The 17,679-nt window shown below is 49.3% G+C and overlaps 1 long non-coding RNA gene and 1 pseudogene across 1 annotated transcript; one reads left to right on the plus strand and one right to left on the minus strand.

Moving 5' to 3' along the window:
• Positions 1-10: 10 nt before the first annotated feature.
• LOC135272646 (uncharacterized) lies at positions 11-2,794 on the plus strand. Its single transcript, XR_010340653.1, has 2 exons — positions 11-724; positions 2,386-2,794. It is a non-coding gene; the product is annotated as an uncharacterized LOC135272646 (long non-coding RNA).
• A 7,771-nt stretch (positions 2,795-10,565) lies between these two features.
• Positions 10,566-16,296, minus strand: LOC135272648 (proline-rich transmembrane protein 1-like; annotated as a pseudogene).
• Positions 16,297-17,679: the final 1,383 nt, after the last annotated feature.

The raw sequence follows: 17,679 nt of genomic DNA on the forward strand, positions 1-17,679 counted from the left end.
TGTTGGTTATACATTATCATAGCTCGTTATCTTTATAGCACTATTACACTCACAATGGCACACCTCTATGATTAATGAATGTCTTTTTCCTCCAGTAGATAGTAGGCTTTCCCTTAGAACCTGGAACGGAGTCTTTCCCATAGAAGGTGCTCAATAAATATTTATTGAATGAATGAAGAATACTGGTAACTCCTATTATTTATGTTTCCCTCTTGCCTGTCCCGTTTCCCTCTTACTCCTTTCTCTTAGCTGCTTTCCTGTGCTTCTAGGTTCTCTCTCCTTTTTCTCCTTTTTGCTCCCATGTTTGAATTGCACCTTACAGGGTTTTAAAGATTAAAAAAATAGTGAATATGACATTGATTTGAAAACTATACAATACTATCAAAAGCTTAAGTACTAAGATAGCGGACTTTTTAAGTCATAGTACATGCTAATGCATTTTCTTGCTTCTTGGGAAAACTGTAGAATACTATCAAAAGCTTAAGTACTAAGATAGCGGGCTTTTTAAGTCATAGTACGTGCTAATGCATTTTCTGGTTTCCCAGGATGAACTGTGGCTTCATGTCTCACTGCTCCATTTGTGTATTGCTTCTTCTCTCTCCTTTTCTCAGTTGCTGCTGATGCTAGAAGGACTAGTGGATGAACAGAATCAGCTCAGTGAGGACTTAGAAGCAAAGAGATGGCTCTCTAGCAGTCTGGTGAAGTTCCATGCCCATCCAGAGAGGTAAGAGAATGGCTATTTTTCCTTTTATTCTTTGTTGAAATTTTTATTTCTTTTACTATTGTATTCTTTTTATGCCTTTTCTTCTTCCTGAGGTGTAGATGCTTATGATACTGAACAGGGGATAAAAAACAAGGACAATTCCTGGGGCTACCCACGTTGTCATTTGTTTTATGGATTGCTTTGCGCCTCAGTGTCAAAATCTTAAGTCAGGAATAGTGCCTGTTTCACACAGCGATTGCAGAGATTAAATGAGAAGACAGCTTTGGTGTCTAAAACAATGCCTTGCATATAGTCAGCACTCAATGTATGTTCCTTTCCTTTTGTGATCCATGTCCTGTTAAAGGCTGTTCTGTTATAAAAGTAAGGCTACACCCTGTCTCTACTGAAAAAAACAAAAATTCGCAGGGCACGGTAGTGTGCGCCTGTAGTACCAGCTACTCGGAAGGCTGAGGCAAGAGAATCACTTGGACCCAGGAGGCGGAGGTTACAGTGAGACAAGATCGTGCCACTGCGCTCCAGCCTGGCGACAGAAAGACACTCTGTCTCAAAAAAGAAAAGTCGGGGTATAAAGGGCACTGATAACACATAGACAGAGGAAGGGGAGCATCACACACTGTGGTCTGTTGGGGGGAAATAGGGGAGGGACAGCAGGGGGTGGGGAGTTGGGGAGAGATAGCATGGGGAGAAATGCCAGATATAGGTGATGGGGAGGAAGGCAGCAAATCACACTGCCATGTGTGTACCTATGCAGCAATTTCACATGTTCTTCACATGTACCACAAAGCCTAAAATGCAATTTAAAAAAAGAGAGAAAAAAAAGGGCACTGATATTTATTTAATATCATTGAAGAAAATATATTAATTTGGATGGCTGATATCACCCCGAGACCACCGATAGCCATCATGACGAATACATTTTCTTCTACCTGTTGATTTTTGGTCATATGTATGATGCCTCTCTGAATCATTTTATATTCTCTTCATTTCTTTTCCTCATTTTGCCTTCTCTTTAGCACCTTTTACTGTTTTTCACTTTTTATTTTTTACTATTCAGTTTTTTTCTAATTTATTGTTGGGCTTTAAAAATGTTTTCTTTGTACCAGGAAAATGAAGGCAGAGGAAAGGTATGATAGGACCAGTTGATTTTGTGACTTTTTTTTTTTTTTTTTTCAGCAAAGCGATTTATTAGAAAGAGAGAGAGAGGTTCCAGATAAGTTTGGGGTTTTTTTGAGATGGAGTCTTGCTCTGTTGCCGACGCTGGAGTCCAGTGGCACATTCTCGGCTCACTACAACCACTGCCTCCCAGGTTCTAGTGATTCTCCTGTCTCAGCCTCCTGAGTAGCTGGGATTACAGGTCCATGCCACCATGCCTGGCTAATGTTTGTATTTATATTTATTTCCTTATTTATTTGTATATTTTAGGGAAGGCTTGGATTGATGTGTTTATCTATCTAGCTATCTAATTATTTAGAGGCAGCCTGACATCTACTCATTTATTTATTTAGACGCAGGCTTGCAACATTTATTTATATACTTACGTATTAGTGTGCAGCCTTGCATTTATTTATTTACTTACCTATCTGTATAATGATTTAGAGGCAGGCTTGCATTTATTTACTTAGATGCAGGCTCGCATTTATTTATTTATTTATTTATTTTAGACCGAGTCTTGCTCTGTTCACCAGGCTGGAGTGCAGTTGTGCAATCTTGACTCACTGCAACCTCTGCCTCCTGGGTTCATGCGATTCTTCTGCTTCCATGAGATCAGCCTGGGCCATTGCAAATATGTAGATGTGAACTGCCCCTGCTTACCTCACCTGTATTGGGTAGTGAATCCTCATGATTCAAGCAGAGGCTTTCCTGCCAGGATGTCTGAACTCAACAGAGGGTTCTTTGGTCTTAGAGAAAGAAGCAAAGATCTGATCTGCCACCGGAAGAAAGTGAGTGTCTTCTGTCTAGGAATCCAGAGTCTAATTTACATACCTGTCCACAATGTGTGTGTGCCCTTTGCTCTGCATTATCTCTAACACTTATCATTCACCTTTTTAATAAAAGCCATTCTAACAGGTACGAGGTGATATCTCATTATGGTTTTAATTTGCATTTCCCTAATGATTAGTGATGCTGAGCATTTGCAAAAAGCTAATTCTTATTCCTTAATGTTGAGAACTGACTTAACATTGTGACAGATACGAAGCAATCGGGTAAAAACAAAACAATGCCATTCAAACAGGCGATCAGATGTGCACATAGGCCTTTGTGGGACAAATGGGAACCCAGCGCGCAGAAAGGCCAATTATATGGAAGCGATACCACAGGTGAGTTAGGAAACGTGAAAAAAAAAACAATAAGAGATATAATTAAAAATAGACCTTATGGATTCACACCATCACTACAAATACCGGAAGCCCTGGAGTTTCATTGGGGGAAAGAAATATTTGCTGTTTATGCATGATCAAAACTAACCAAAAGGCTAGATCCTGAGTGACTTTTCAGGTATTTACATTTACAATTTAAACTTAGCCAAAGAAAGTCCACTTTGAGATAGAAATATGAAAACCCAAATTAGCCTGGGTAAAAATCAGATCTCTAGGCAATGTTTGATTTTCTCACTTTAAAGTGGGAAATTCGATCAGATGTACCTTACAGTTTTTTTGGTGTTAACATTCATGGTTCATAATTTTTTTTTTGAAGAATATAGGTATACCGAAACCAATAGAACAAGATAACATATATCCAGAAGGCACTTTAAAAATAGGTAAACTTCATTCAAGTGAGACATTTTTAAGCAGAAGAAACCCTTAAGGCTTAGGAATAATGCTGTGCCCACATTCAAGACTAATGGCAAAGTGCATTTGAGTTAAGGTAGTTGGAAAGGGTTTACACAGAACGGTAACATCACACAGTGTAAATGAGGGGTGGGACCATCAGCCTTCAGAAGTGGTTTTATTTGGTGAAACCACTTCCTTTATTTTGTCACAAATGCTGGGGGGCACATATTGGAGATGGCCACCAGCCTGATGAAGCCTGAGCAGAGACTTAGACACAGACATTCCCAGGAGCCTGCCAAATCTCAGGCCCACAAAGCCCAAGTACGATGGGTGCCTGGGAATTGAGTGGCTTCGTGTAAGGATCTTTCTTCTTTGACATGGGTGCACATCTCTTCACAGCCTCAATGGCCGTGCTCCTGAACACCACTGCACATGTATACTGTGAATCAACCCTACCACAATCCTGTGACCTACATGTGAACATGCTTTGTTTTGGGGAATAGCAAAGGTCAGTGGCTTTGTGCCAAGCCAAGCGGCTCTGTCAATCGTTGATCCATATTAGCTGCTCTGGGCCCTGCTCTGTTCAATATTTTGGTGACCTGAATGGAGATATAAAACATATAATTAATTCTACAAATCATTCCCCATCAGGGGGCCACTGCATAATTTGTGGAAATGCACATCAAATATTTGGATGACTTGGATAATTGGGGAATGATTCAGTATTTACAAGTGACAATTCCAAGTCGCAATATTTATAGAGATGAAAGAAAACATGACCCAGAAACAGCTGTCAGGGAAGGCTGGAATATTCAGAGGTCAAACGACCCGAAGGTAAGTAAAAGCTCCAAATGCTGCCACTGAGAGGAAAAAGAAGCCAATGTGACATTGGGATGTATAAAGATTGATATTGGACAGACAGGCAGGAACTCCTTGTACTAAAGTAATTAGTCATAACGCTAAGTATATTATCATACTCAGATTTTGATTTCTACACTTTAAAAGCGTGGGAAAAGACCAGAGATAAGCCTGAAAGGAACAATAACAAAGTCTAAACGTTAAGAAATTTCCATCTGAGGAAAAGCCATACGATCTGCTTTAATTAAAACATCGATGAATAACTTCAAGAGTATCCTCAAGAAATAGAAAGGTGCTGGGTAATCGTTCCTGCCTCAGTTTCTTCCACGTGCTTAGATTTATAGAGACAGTTTGTCTGGCATCATTGGCACAAGGATAACAACCAGAAAGTGAGGTTGGCTGCTTGGCAGGGTGGCTTCACCTCCACCTCTCAGTAGCTGGGGTTCTCAGGCCTTTGGTCTCGGACCAAGAATTACACCATTAGTTTCCCTAGTTCTGAGGCCTTCAAGTTTGGACTGAGCCAGACTACCAGCATCCAAAGGTCTCCACCTTGCAGATGGCGTGTCCTGGGACCTAGATTCCATAACTGCATGAGCCAATTCCCCTAACAAATCCTCTCTCACATATCCCTCTATCCATCCTATTGATTCTGTCTCTCTTGAGAACCCTGACTAATACAGGGAGAAACTCCTTACTCCCTGGCCGATACTCTTTCCAGAAAGACCTTGAGCACCATCTCAGGAGAAAATCAATACCCAAGACCTCCAGGGCAGAGTTCTGGGATTTCCCACCTGGCCCAAAGCTGTCATGTTCACTAACCATTAGCACTGATCAAGCAAAGGGGACTTTCATGTGTCAGAGTGACTGCAAGGATGTACTTGTTCTGTCCCGATTTGGAAAGAAAGACTTCCCAAGGAAAGATGATAGGGAAAGGGATACAGGGTTTAAGGGTAAGAGGCAACTGGAAACCAGTTCCCTGTCGTGACGCAGCCCTTTCCTGGGACACACATGGGCGCGCACACACAGGATGCAGCTGGACTTCCCACCTGGTAGACTGCTTGGCCAGCATGGCCACGTAGGTGACCACGAAGCTCTGAAACTTAGCCCGTTGTTCCTCCCAGCGGTCATCCACTGAGTAGTAGTTGGGCAAGGGTGCTCCAAACAGGATCTCACTGCACAGGAGGGAGCTCTTCAGATTGTCTGCAGAGAGGCCCTCATCCACGTACCAATAGAACTCAGGGTGAGTCATGGCCAGCTCCAGGGAGCCTGCAAGGACAGGGGTGGAGGCCCCAAGAGTTCAGCCGGTCAGCTCCCACCAACCCTCCTCCCCCAAGGCCATCCAGTCTCATTGCAGCCCTGCCTCCCAGGATTCTCCCCTGCCCACATCTACCAAAACTCCACCCCAGGCCCCACAGCCACTCTCTCACCCTGCCCTACCCTTCCTCAAGCCCCTCCCTAATTTACCTAAAATGAACCCTACCTCAGTCTTCTTCAACCCCAATCTTTCTCCTGTCTTCCTCTGGCCAGATTCCTGGTTCTCTCTTACCACATCCTGGCCTTTCTCTAACCAGCCTCACATCTGAGCCCCATCCCACGCTTTATCTACTTCCGACCACAGCAGAACCCCCAAAAGCCTTCACCTGGGTCTGCGTCCAAACTTCCCTCCAATCTCTCCTTCAGTTCCCTCTCACGCTCACCTCACACCTGAGCCCAGCCCTTTTCACCTTGTCCTCTGGCCATGCCCAGCACTCAGCTCCAGACTGACTGGGCCCGGACCAAATCTCCCTAAAGGGCTGTATGAAACCAGCTCCTACGCCCCACCCCGGCATCCCGGCCGCTCACCCCGGATGTCTGCCAGGTCCTGGCCCATGCCGTCATAGGAGATCTTGCCGCCCCTCTCGGTGGGGAAAAAGTAGGTCATGAGCGAGCTGGGGGCGATCAGTAGGAGTAGGAGCCCAGCGGCAGTTAACACTGTCCTCCTGCCCCAGATCAGGGCCCTGTCTTCTGGGCCCCCGGAAAGGCCTCACCCTTTGCTTCTTCCTCCTGCTCCTCCTCTAGCCACACGTCCTGCAGCAAGGGGTCATCCTCTGTGTCCATAGCCTGCAGGAGAGGGAGAGGGTCAGCAGGCTGGAGAGACAGGGAGGGAAAGGGGCCCTGTGGTGTAGTTGGCGCAGCCCTGGGTAGCAATTCTGTCCACTCACAACCAAATACTTAGACTGCAATGGAATTGAATCAGACATGCATCAACACAACTGAATTTAACCACCTGTAAAAAACACAAAGAAAATTCCTGTTATTTGCCCATCACCTCTCCCTTTTGGGTCTTGGCTTGAAAGCCAAGGCCACGGAACAAAGGAGAATTGCAGACAGAAAGGATGTTTCTCCTGGGGGGATGGATATTTTTTTAAAAATCTGACCGCACAATTTTCTAATTTTTACTGCATCCTCTGACACTAGAACTCTCAAGGCCAACGTAAGCTGCGACTCCACTGCAACCACTCTTATTTAATGAATAGCTGTAAAGTACCTCCAGGAAGTATCAGGGTGCAAGGGAAAGAGCATGATCTTTGGAATCAGGCAGACCCTGATTTGGGTCCTGGCTGTGTATCAGCAAGGCAGTGAGCCTCCCTGAACTTCGGAGTCCTCATCTATAAAATAGAAGTGGCCATTGCTGCCTCGTACGACTGTGGGGTCAAAGGTGGAAGTACTCTGCGGTCTGTGTAGTATGTTAGTTATTGTCTGTCACATAAGCAGATTTCTTTGCTCCCCGCTGGGGACTGTAGCATGCTCAACCATTGCCCGGGAACTGTGCCAGGACTAGGTGCCTGTCACAGCTCTCCTGGAGAACCCTCAGTAGCTTCCCACCCCCTCTCTGGGATGCTGCAGCTTCAGCCACTGTTTCTCAGGCTCGGGCCACTTACTATGCAGCTCCAGCAACATCAAACCTTTGGGCATGGGCAGGGGCCGGGCATCTGCCTCCCAGAGACTTCAGCGCAGCAGCAGGAGGGCCTGGCAGGAGAGGGCAGGGCTGGGCAACCAGAGGACTCCAGCGGGGTGGTCCAAAGAGAAGAGGCTTTCCGACATCCCTGGCATGGCCTGGGCCCCTTGTCCTGCCTGCCCTCTGGACAGAGACTCATTATCCAGTTAGATGCTAGGCAGTGAGAGGAGGAAGTTAATTATGCTAGCGATAGCTAATTAATGCTGCCTTTCCTATTAACATTCTCTGGAGTGCTCCATTTCAATTAGACAATCTGTCCAGGAAGAGAGGCTGTTGTCAGTCCAGAGAAAGTAAGCAAGAGGAGGTGAAGGAAGGAGGGAAACATAGACAGGAAAAGAGGAGAGAGACAAAGGGGAGAGTGGAATGGTGGGGGATGAAGGAGAGACTGAGATGCAAACAGGGAAAGGAGAATCAACAGGAAGAGTGACTAAGGATGTGGGGGAGAGGACGGGTGCGCAGCAGGAGATTTGCAAGAGAGAGGCCTGGAAGGGGCGGGAATTGCTCCTGTAATATGCAAGATTCCTATCAATGACATAATCAAACTTCCATTTGCAGCGCCCTAACATAAGCCTGCCAGCTTGCCGAGGGGGTGGTAACTGCTCTGAGGCCCAATTTGTGTTCGCACTGGAGGCAGCTCAGACTGACCCCATCTCCAAAGGGAAAAACCCAGTCTGCACGTGGAGGTGAGGAGTGTGGGAGCCTCTGCCCCATTCTTGGCCTCAGAAGAAGAAAGCTGATGGGAATAAGGTGGAGAGGGGAGGGGCCGCATTTGCAGTTTTCTGGGAACTGCATCCATCCATCCTGCCCGTGCCTCAGCCTGCCTGGTGGGGAGTACAGTTTAGTGTGTTGGTGTTGCAGGGGGTCAAAGGCCAGGATTCTGGGTCACAGCAACACTCCCTGGGTGATCTGAAAGCCCCTTGATCCCATTGCTATTCCACCAGGAATGTCACTGCCTTCCCCCAGTGGTCCACATTGAATTCATCATTCAAGTCCTTGCTCAAGTGTCACCTCTGCCAAGAAGCCTTCCTAGATCTGAACCACCCTCCCATCAGCTGCCTGTCTAAGCTTCTCACCGTCCTTACCAGATTTCACTTGGAGGTAAAAATTACCGCAGGGAAGGGAGGGAGAGGCAGTGGAGCAGTGTTAAGAGCTATGACTTTGGAGGCAGACAGACTTGGGTGCAAATCAAGATTTAGGGCAGGCAGTTTAACTTTGCTCAGCATCAGTCTCCCCATCTGCAGAATGGGTGGAACAGTGCTCACCGCCAAAACTGTCAGAAGGATGGCGTAGACAACAGACTGAGTACAGTGCCTGGCTGACATCAGTGCCTGGGAAATGGCAGCTACTATTCTTTTACACGCTCCTTCCCTCTGAAGGCTGGAACCCCTAACAGATACATGGAGCAGGCTGTGTTTTCCAAAGAGGCTGCAACAATATCTGCCATCTTAGGTGCTTATCTCAGGACGTGACTTTGCCTCTCCTCCTATCAAGCAGGCAAGGCTGCCATAGTCACCAGCCCACCCGGATTCAAGGGGAAGGAATGCAGACATTAGGAAGTAAAGGAAGATGCGGCTTCCTCCTGGCTCTCTTCGGATGCTCATCCTTGGGATCAGCCACCATGCTATGAGAACGCCCAAACTAGCCCATACAGAGAGATCACACGTAGGACTTCCTGCCGACAACCAAGCTGACAGCCAGCATCAACCACCATGTACTGTGAGCATGTAAGCGACGCTGCAGATAATCCCAGCCCCCAGTCATTGAGTAACCCCTAGCCTTCCAGTCTTTCTAGCCAAGGCCCAGACACCACGGAGTGGAACTCAGCCATCCTCTCCTGTGCCCTGTCCTGACCCGCAGAATGCACGATAGTTGTTATATGTCTCTGCGCTCTGGGACGTTTTGTTACATAGTAATAGCAACTGGAACAATTGCAGTGAAGCCTTGTTCTATGTGTGACTCCATGCCCTGCAGACAGCATTCGCTGGATTGAAGTGACCAGAAAATTGGGCCCAGCCACTCCACCTCTCAGTGAGAGCCCTACAGGCGGGTAGACATGAGCTTTAAGGGAGCAGGGACTTAGTTGTCATACTCCCTGTTGGGTTCTCATGGCCTAAAATATCCTTAGGGAGAGGGGCAGTCAGATATTTGTTGAGTGAAAGAAGAAAAAGAAGTCTCCGATGAACTTGGGTTAGGTATCCGATAGAACTTTCCCCTGGACAAATGAATTAACGGCATTTGCAGCGACCTGGATGATACTGGAGACTATTCTTCTTTTTTTTCTTTCGACTAAGCCTCTTCAATACCGTCTTTCAGAAGTTCACACACACGCACACACAGATCAGAACAAGGTGGGGCCGCGGAGGGGAGCGGGGATCTGGGACTTGGGAGGTCCATAGCCTGGATTCCTTTCTGCCCGGCTATCCAGGGGCTGGAAGAGGTGGAAGGGAGAATTTACAGAGCTTTTACAGGCATGTTTCTTATCCCAGGGAGAAGGGTCCTGCACCAGGAACTTCCCAAATGTCCTACCGAAAACAAAAGGAGAGGTTCTGGGATTAGCAAGAAACTAGGCTGAAATCTGGGTGGAGGAGGGACGAAAATATACTTGCAAAAAACGGGAGGTGGGGGCGTAGCTACCACAGGGCTCGGTCCTTTGGCCGGAGGAAAGGGAAGAGTCTGTCCGTCTGTAGGCGAGGCCTGGAGCCACAAACCCAATCACTGGACTGAATCACCCCGCGGAGAAAAAAGAAGGCGGAGCCTGCCGACCTGGAGGCGGGGTTTTGTCAGAGCGAGGGCGGAGCTTATGGAGGAAGCGGGGTTTTGTCAGAGCCAGGGCGGAGCTTATGGAGGAGGCGGGGTTTTGTCAGAGCGAGGGCGGAGCTTGTGGAGGAGGCGGGGTTTTAGGGACCAAACCGAGATTGCTCGGCTGAGGGCGCTAGGCTTTGAGGGTGAGGGGGCCTGGAGCGACTGAGGGTCCGGCGTTTGGCCGGGATCCCGTAAAGCGGCGTCCCTTGGGGTGTGGGTTTTGGAGGGGTTCCTGAGGAACTGGATTCGGAGCTTGCTCGCAAAGCAAGACGTTCCGTGGAGGCGGAGTTTACGACGTGTTAAAGTCTGATGGCCCCAGAAGCGAGTGTGCCGGGCGCCCATTGGGTCCGCGGGATGACTGCAGAATGAGCCTGGGGGGTCGAGGGGCACAGAGTGGGGCCGGACCGGGGGCGTTTTTAGGGATCCCAGGAGTTCTTGTGGTGCTGCGCAGCGATGATGACTACGGTGAGGATGGTACAGAGCACCATGGCCGCGATGCCCACGGCCAGGGAGATGAAGAAGTTCCGGGCCTCGCGTGAAGCAATCTCGGCCGACACCATGTCTCCGCGGGCCAAGGCCCTGCGCACCTGCACTGCTTTGAAGATGGCAATGATGCCGTCGGCCAGAAGCAGCAGATGGCGGTCAGCACCGCGATGGGCCTGTAGTCCTGTGGCGGGCGCCTCGGCTCCAGTAGGGCCAGCCCCGGGCCCTGGGGAGGCAGGGGGAGAGTGGAGGTCGCTCCTGTCCCCCCCGGGGTCCCGCCTGCATATGGCGTGCCCACTGGGTAGATCGGCACGTAAGCAGTGCAGGGCTGCAGCTGTAGGGGGTATCCGGGCGCTACGTAGCCCCCCAGCGGCAGCGTGCCCACAGTCCCCGCGTGCGTGGGCACCACGAAGCCGGGGGCCTGGGCAGTCTGGGCGGGAGCCGGTGGGGGCGGGGCGGCGGCAGCGGGCGGCGGCAGGGGAAATGGGCCCTGGAAGCGAGTCTCCTGACTTTTCAGATGACATGCCTGTAGTGTCACTGGGACAGGGTCCCTGCAGCCGGAGTTGGGGGTCCTCGGCCGGTGCTGGAGTCTGGATGCTGGATGGCGCACTGGGGACTATTATTCTAAGGGAAGTAACTCAGGAGTGGAAATCCAGACATCGTATGTTCTCACTGATATGTGGGAGCTCAGCTATGAGGACGCAAAGGCATAAGAATGATACAGTGGACTCTGGGGACTTAGGGGGAAGGGTGGGAGGATGAGGGAGAAAAGACTACAAATGGGGTGCAGTGCAAAACAAATTGTAAATTTGTTTTCCTTTCTCAAATGATGGGAAATGATCAGCGGTGCACCCTATTTGATGGGTGATGGGCGCACCAAAATCTCACAGATCACCATTAAAGAACTTACTCTTGTAACCAAATATCACCTGTAAACCAATAACATATGAGAAAACTAAAAAAAAAAAAAATAAATTTTTTTTGAAGAACTTCCCCTGGACAGAAAGGGCAACAGACCCCAAGCCACATAAGCATCGGCAGGGGATACAGATTCCTCCGGTTGGGAAGGGTCTGGAAGACTGTGAAATGGACAAGGCAGGAAGTGCATTTGATGAGTTCTTGGTCTATCCTGCACCCTCCCCACCCCGTGCCTGCCTTCTCAGTCTGCCCCCAAAATGAAAAGTACCACCAGGGAAATCACACCAGACTGGTGGGTGGTCAACCCACCAGTCTCCAGGCCTGGCTCAACCACCAGCTTTCTGGGTGGCCCTGCGTCTGCCCTGCCCCTCTTGGGGCCTTGTCTCCCCTATCCCATATCGGGGTGGTAAAAGCCCAGGTCCTTCCAGCTGTGCCACTCTGGAGTCTCCAAGAAACCCCAGACAGCTCGACTTCCCACCTCCCAGTCGGCAGCCCAGCTAGGGCAGGAGCATTCTGACACTCCCTTGCACCAAACTGAGGCTAGGCTGCTAGGGTGTCACACCAGTGCCTCAGCCAGCACCTCCCTCCGCAGGCCCCTCCACTAGGCAGGATGGGCAGCAAATTGTAAATCTGTTTTCCTTTCTCAAATGATGGGAATTGATTAGCTTAGCGAGGAACTCCAGCTGCTCCGTGGAAAGGAATGAAGGTGGTTCCTGCAGTAGCTGTCATTGATTCAGACAAAGCCCGGACTAGGACTGGGAGGACTGAGGGGGTGGAGTGAGGGGTGGGGAAAAGTGGGGGCTGTGGTCAGCCCTTTATGGGCCCTAGGAACGTTCTCCTTCTCGGTGACAAATACCCTTTCTCTCTGCCTCTGTCTCTTTCTCCCTCATACAGGCATACTCAGAGGTTGTCAAAATTGAAACTCTGGGCTTCGTTGGGGCCCAGGAACCAAGGTGGACACACATCCGCGTGATCAGATCGTCCTCCTCTTGGGAAAGGCAACCGGGGCAGCTTCTTAAAAGAGAGCAAGAGGCCCTAGGGAGACTCAAAAGGAAAGACCTCACCCAGTTTCAAGCCCAGGCTTGTGGCAACCCAAAGCCATGTCTGCAGTCAAATCCCAGGTTTATCACAGAAAAAGAAAAACAAAACACATAACCATTAATAGCAGCTATCTGGGAGGATTATGGGTGATTTTTATTTTCTCCTTTGTACTTGTCTGTTTCTAATTTTTCTGCAATGATCAGGTACAGCTTTACTTTTAGAATCAGAAATAAATGTTATTTCAAAATAGAATATTTGTGTATGTGTGGGGAAGGGATTTTGCTAACAGCCTTCAACCCTTTGAGGAATTCCTGTAAGAGGCAGGGGAGGAGGGCTCTGCCGTGCAAGGAGAGAAACCGAGGAGAGGCGGCTTAAGTTGTAGCAGGAGAGAGCCCGGTAAGAAAGCAGAAGGACCTTGGACAGGGGGAGTGGGCAAACGCCCCGTGGGTGAGCGAGTGTGGAATCACCTATTCCCGAGATGGAGAGAGGGATCGTTCAATGAGCAGCAAGCAGGTAGTGGCCCACTGGACCCAGAAGAGACTTCAGAGTATACCTTCTCCAGCGCCTTCATTTTACACATGGGGAAACTGAGACTTACTCAAGGTGAAGTCAAGGAGAAGGGACTGACCCGAGCTCATCTTATCCGTGGCAGGACCAGGATTCATTCTACTCCATCCCCAGATTCTGGGGACTGTTTTTGGCAGCCTCAAGGAACAACCAGGCCTGGAGGGAGATGGCTTGTGGACTCGAAGTGCCAAAATAGGAGAGCTAGTTTTGTTTTTGTTTTGTTTTTTGAGACGGAGTCTTGCTCTGTCGCCCTGGCTGGAGTGCAGTGGTGCTATCTCGGCTCACTGCAACCTCCACATCCTGGGTTCAAGTGATTCTTGTGCCTCAGCCTCCTGAGTAGCTGGGACTACAGGCATGCACCACCATGCCTGGCTAATTTTTGTATTTTTTAGTAGAGATGAGGTTTCACCATGTTGGCCAGGCTGGTCTTGAACTCCTGACCTCAAGCGATCTGCCCACCTCAGCCTTCCAATGTGTTGAGATTACAGGTGTGAGCCACCGCACCCAGCGGGAGAGCTGTTTTTGAAGCTGAAGGGAAAAGGCAATCTTCAAGTCACAGGTCAGACGGACTTCTCCATTTGGACAGAATGGGGCTTTCGTGGGAGGTGGTGTCACCTCAAAATCATCCCCAGGCCCCTGCCAGGCCTCACTCTTCTCCAGGGCAAGTGGGGCTCCTAGGGATGCGAACCCACACCAGAGTCTCCCTGTGCTCTTGTTTTTATTATATTATTATTATTATTGTTTTTTATAAAGATGGGTTTTCACCATGATGGCCAGGCTGGTCTTGAACTTCTGACTTCAGGTGATCCACCCACCTCGGCCTCCCAAAGTGCTAGGATTACAGGTGTGATCACCGCACCCGGCCTGTGCTCTTGTTTATAACTCCCTTCCTCTGGCAGAGGATAACAGAACCCTTCCTTCTCCATTCCCCCATCCCAGCCAGACTATTAAAATGTCATCAAAAAATCACATTAGACATGCAGATTTGACTTAAAATACATATATGTATATACAATTTAACAGCAATGAGGAGCTAATCAGTTTTTCTTCCCAGATCAGGGTGTTTTGCCTTCCCTGTTTCAGCTCTGGTGCTTGAACATCTTGAGGTCTTTGATTCTCTTACCCTTCGGTCGAGAGATTTGGGCAGAGGCGCGAAATGAGTTATTTTGAGTTGAACAGCTCCAGAGAAAGGAGAAAAGAAAAGGGGAGGCCTTGGTGCCACCTAGGCATCGCTGTGCTAAGTCTGGATACTCCATCTTCTGAGAATCTGTAGCTCTCTGGATGCCCCAGCTATGTACCTGTCATCAGAATCCCAAACCTTTCTCTGAGACCTGGAACCTGCACCTAGGCCAGGAGGCTGGAGAGGCACTGGAGATGTGGTGGTGAAACTGGGGCAAAATCACACACATGGGGTGAAGTCAAATGCCTAGCTAGTTCACTGCAGAAACTGACGCGCATTAGGATCATCATCATAATTAACTCTGCATCTACCACGTGCCCAGTACTCCTTATCCATCCTCTGTGATTCTCACATCAGCCCTGCAAGGACGCTGGAGAAGGCGTTATGAGCATCTACTTTTTACAGAAGCAAAATCAGAATTAGAAAGGTTCAGTGACTCGCTGGTGGTCACACAGCTACTAAGGGGCAGAACTGGAGTTTGAACCTCAGGTCTATTGCTCCTAAAGCCCAGGCTCTTTTTAGCCATACCAGGCAGCCTACGAGCTCTTTGATAGCTGAGATGTCAGTACTCACTGAAGAAACCCATTGCCTTTTACCAAGTTTGCACCATCCCCATAAGACCGGAAATCACTCAGAGCCTGGCAATTCTGCTTTCAGTAGGCGGCAGTTCAGGGCATGATGTAAAGGAAGTCTCCCACCAACCTCAGAAACTTGGCCTTCCCTTCAATGGGTCATGGGTATGATGGTGAATTCTACGTGTCAACTTGACTGGGCTATGGGGTGCCAAGACATTAGGTCAAACGTGATTCTGTGTGTGTGTGTGTGTGTGTGTGTGAGAGAGAGAGAGAGAGAGACAGAGACAGAGAGAGAGAGAGAGAGACAGAGACAGAGAGAGAGGCTGGGGGAGAGAGAGAGAGAGAGAGGAAGAGAGAGAGTTTCCAGATAAGTTTGGGTTTTCTTTTTTTTTTAAAGATGGGGTTTCACCATGATGGCCAGGCTGGTCTTGAACCCCTGACCTCAGGTGATCCACCCACCTCAGACTCCCAACTGCTAGGATTACAGGTGTCAGTCACCACGCCTGGCCAAGTTTGGGTTTTTTTTGAGATGGAGTCTTGCTCTGTTGCCCAGGTTGGAGTGCGGTGGCACAATCTCGGCTCACTGCAAACTCTGCCTCCCGGGGTCAAGTGCTTCTCCTGTCTCAGCCTCCTGAGCAGCTAGGATTACAGGTCCATGCCACCATGCTTGGCTAATGTTTGTATTTTTAGTAGAGATGGGGTTTCACCATGTTAGCCAGGCTAGTCTTGAACTCCTACCTCAAGTGAGCTGCCCGCCTCAGCCTCCCAACATGCTGGGATTACAGGAGTGAGCCGCCAAGTTCAGCCTCCGGATAAGATTAGCATCAGTACACAGAGTAGAGCACATGGTGCTCACTAACGAGGGTGGGCCTCAACCAATCAGTTGAAGATCTGAATAGAACAAAAAGGCTGAGTAAGACGGAATTCTTTTTGCTGAATGCTAGAGCTTGGATGTTGGTCTTTTCTTTTCTTTTTTTTTTCTCTCTCTTATTTTATTTTTATTTTTGAGATGGAGTCTTGCTCTGTTGCCGAGGCTGGAGCGCAGTGGTGTATCTTAGCTCACTGCAACTCCATCTCCCAGGTCCAAGCAATTCTCCTGCCTCAGCCTCCCGAGCAACTGGAACTACAGGCGCACGCCAGCACGCTCAGCTAATTTTTTGTATTTTTAGTAGAGACGGGATTTCACGATATTGGCCAGGCTGGTCTCGAACTGTTGGCCTCATGAACCACCCACCTGGGCCTCCCAAAGTGCTGGGATTACAGGTGGGAGCCACCATGCCCGGCTGACACTGGTCTTTTCTGGCCTTTGGACTTAAGCTAAAATACTTGCTGTTCTTGGGTCTTCAGCCTGCCAACTTTCAGACTAGAACTTACACCATCGTCCTTCCTGGTCCTCAGCCCTTCAGTCTCCAACAGCAGCTATGCCGTCAGCTCTCCTGGGTGTCCAGCTTGCTGCCTGCAGAGCTTGGGGCTTCTCAGCCTCCATCGTCACATAAGCCAATTCCTTCTAATAAATCTCTCTCTCTGACATATATAAATCTCCTATTATTTCTTTTTCTCTGGAGAACCCTAATACAATGGGGCCATGAAGCATCCCAGAGAGAAAGTAGGGGTGAAGGAGGGAGCCCCATCCTAGCAGCTGGATCCTAGGGCCCTCCCAGAGTCTTCTCTGAAGAAGTCCCAAGTCCTACCTAGAATCTCAAATAAAAATGGCAACAGAGCCTGGGAATGCCTTCTAGATCCATAGAGGAAGGGGTGTTGTTGGGTGACTTTCCACAGTTGTCTGAGCTCTTTCCCCAGCAAGAAGACCCGAAATCTTTCACCCCATGTCCCCTGCCCCAGCCCCAGGGAAACCTGGCTTTGCGGCTGCGGCTGAAGCAGGCACCTACCCCCACTCCCCACCACCCCTGCAGCCCCCTAAGAAACACATCTTTGTTGGTTCAATTTGCCAGCAGGAAGCTCAGAGGGGCACAAACGACCATTCCTCTCTGCAAAGAAAACCAGGGCTAATTATTAGGAGCCCAGGTTGGGTGGGGAGGGGAGTCAGGTGGGACTCTGTGGCGAGCCTGTCCAAGCCCCCCATTTCTCAGAGAAGGTCAGGCTGCACAGATGGAGTCGATGCAGGATGACTGGCCTCCCCGGGCTGACAGCTGGTGAGGAAACTGTGGGCGCTGACTCGTAAACCGAACGGCTCAATATTTATCAGGCAAACAAGCTTTGCCCGGGTCCATATATCACCCGGGGAAACGTCCCAGCCAACACCAGAGGGATCCAACGCTGATGGGCACAACAGCCACTGTCACCTTCCCTGTTCTGTGTCCCCTCTCTAGTGGGCTCCGTGGGACAGAACTGGACCCCCTAACACCGAGAGGGAAATATGGAATGGGGATGGTGACACTGCTCCCCTGCTGAACCACAGCAGCTGGTATGATTATTATGAACTTCTTAGTTCATCGTAAGGTCTGGCCCCTGCTGTAGGCAGGTCCACAAGTCGACTGGAGCAGACTCCTTTATTCTCTGCTGCAAAGATCCTCGGACTGCAGTGTGAATTGGAGTGACTGGGCATACTTGTTAAAGTGCAGATTCTAGGGTGATACCAGGTCAGATTCTGAGGAGGTGGGGACCAGGAACCTGGGCTTTGTTTCCTTTGGTCTGTTTTGAGACGAGGTCTCACTCTGTTTCCCAGGCTGGACTCCAGTGACACTATCACGGCTCAATGCAGCGTCGACCTCCCGGGCTCAAGTGGTCCTCCCACCTCAGCC

This window comes from Aotus nancymaae, unplaced genomic scaffold (assembly GCF_030222135.1).
Source record: "Aotus nancymaae isolate 86718 unplaced genomic scaffold, 86718_ANA_hifiasm-v0.15.2.pri h1tg000121l, whole genome shotgun sequence".
In the NCBI taxonomy this organism is placed as follows: domain Eukaryota; kingdom Metazoa; phylum Chordata; class Mammalia; order Primates; family Aotidae; genus Aotus; species Aotus nancymaae.